General features: G+C 42.3%; 1 long non-coding RNA gene across 1 annotated transcript; it reads left to right on the top strand.

Moving 5' to 3' along the window:
• The first annotated feature begins 737 nt into the window (after positions 1-737).
• On the top strand, positions 738-1565 carry LOC130208255 (uncharacterized). Its single transcript, XR_008834391.1, has 2 exons — positions 738-884; positions 1239-1565. It is a non-coding gene; the product is annotated as an uncharacterized LOC130208255 (long non-coding RNA).
• Positions 1566-2424: the final 859 nt, after the last annotated feature.

Here is a 2424-nt window from a genome sequence, read left to right as displayed (position 1 = left end):
TATTACACTTTTCTTCAAGTATAAATGCACATCCGTTACCTTTTCAAAATAAAAGTATTAGAGGGGAAGTGGATTAAAACCTCTATGAAGTTCAATAGATGTTCAGACGTGTGTGGGACGTCCTCAACAAGTATGAAGCAGAACTAGTGGTTAGTTCTTCATCAGGGTGTCCGCGGGTCCTTAAAAAGTCTTAAATTGCTTTTCCTAAAAATAAGGCCTTAAAAAGTCTTAAATTCAGATTGGATTGGTCTTAAATTTTTTGGGTGTCATGTCATTACGAATATGAGGCATTCTGTTCCGCCAGGTCCGTATTTTGCTCCGGTCGCTCTGCGGTGTCTCTGGTGTCACCGGGGCCACGCCCCTTCTCTTAAAGGGGCCCCGCGTATTCAGTCCCATCAATCCCCTACAACGTGAAGCATCGACTAGTTTAGAAAACATGGGGGGATGCAAGTTCAACAACGGCTTGAAAAGAACGAGTGTTTCTGGTCACGGTCGGTGAAATGCTTCTGAATCTGCGTTATGTGTCGCGAGACTTTCCAGCGGTGGAATCTCACGAGCAGAGCAAGAAGCACAGAGACTAGCGAAGGCCGCCAGCAGCGTGCGGGGCTAGCTCCTGCTCCGCCGCTAGCTCCTGCTCCGCTGCTCGCAACGACGTCAACGCTGGAGGTCACCGGAAGAAATCCAGCGCTGTGCAACAAAGAGCTCATCACCGATGTCCAACAGGGCGCCGTGTTCTTCATTCTGTTCCATGAGACTCTGGACCAGACCACCGCGAGCAGACAGCTGGACTTCATGTGCGTTATTGGTGAAATGACCAGGTCCCGTCAGGATCCTCTGGAGCTCATGGGCCATGACACGCCCAGGACCTACTTCAGCACCTCAAAGTAAGTCTAACATAAATATATGTATTAACTAACCTCATGTATATGAGTATGTGTTTCATATAGTTAAGCTTTACTCATGTGTCAAGTTAATAACAGCTATGGATAGGCGCACTACACATTAATTAGACTAATTAAAAATAGTTTTAGAATGGTAGTAAGTAGAGTGGTGTTTACCTGTCAATATGTCTAAATAGTGTTCACTAGGCTCAAGGGATGGCTCGCGTTGCTTAATTTGTAAAAATAGTTTTCATTCATATTTATCCAGTCTGACATTAATCTGAAGTGGTGGTGTCATGAAGAGATGTGGTGACTGTTGTTTGGCTAATGTCTGCCTTTTTTCTTTCTTTTTTCCAGGAGAATGGACCAAATGTCAACTGGAAGTTTTTATATTAATACAGTTTGAAAAGGATTGTTTTCCTAGTATATTCACAAAAGCTCAGGAGTAGACATGAACCTGTGCACAAACATCCATCACATAGAGACATAACACACACACATACATTCTATTATGTAAATGAATTTGCATTTTAAAAGCAGCTGGAATTGTTATTTTATAGATTTTTTTGTTCAAAAGGAACTATGTTGCCTGTATTTTTAAAATATATTTACTTGATATAAGCATTTGTTCATGGGACTTAAATGTTCTGAAAATTTATTAATAAATATAATTTACAACAGCAATGACATTTGTGTTATCCTTTTGCATTACACCATACTGTTAATTTTAAACAGACATCAGTGTGTTTACTTTGAATTAGTTTATTTAGATTAATGTATATTTCCATCGTAAGTTAGGTCTTAAATTTTATTTCGACGTGGTCTTAAAAAGTCTTAAATTTCACTGGTTTATTCCTGTAGACACCCTGTTCATGGTGGATGAAGGACATGATAACCGTCTTTACGGAGCTGAAACACGGAGATAAGCCCCGCCCCTCGCGGAGCTTCGCAACGCTTTGTGTGAGCGTAGCATAACACCGCTCCTGCTGCGAGTTCTACTGGGCTCGTCCTCTAGAAAGCTGAAGCACGACCTCACCTTTCTGTGACAGCCACCGTGTCCATTTGATCTCTCATTGAACGTTCCTCCCATCAGTCTTTATGAAACACTTAAAAACTTATTTTCAAAACTCACGTTCTTATACAAACATTATTTGTCAGCGTAAACACGTAGTGTGAATGCATTCATTTATAACACAAAAAATTTCAACAATAATGAATGAGTCTCAAGAAACTACGGAGAATACATCTGGGCGGCCGGGGAAAGATTCAGGATCAACATGTGACTGAATCTGCATTAATAACCTTTTAACTTAAAGACCACAGTAAATGGTAATTCACCCTGTTTTGTGTTGCTTGTTGAGTCAGCAGCAGCTGAGCAGGTTTAAATTCCCCGTAGACGTTGTGATGCTGCAGGTTCTCCTGGGTTCCACACAGACAGCCTCTGTGACCACGACCCAGATGGGTGGAGGGGCAGCAGCACCAACCGGAGGCCTGATGCTCGCCGCCTGACAGGAACACGCGCTCATGAGTCTCCATCGCGTCG

This window comes from Pseudoliparis swirei, chromosome 2, assembly GCF_029220125.1.
Source record: "Pseudoliparis swirei isolate HS2019 ecotype Mariana Trench chromosome 2, NWPU_hadal_v1, whole genome shotgun sequence".
Lineage (NCBI taxonomy): Eukaryota > Metazoa > Chordata > Actinopteri > Perciformes > Liparidae > Pseudoliparis > Pseudoliparis swirei.
This window is presented reverse-complemented; position numbering and strand designations above follow the sequence as displayed.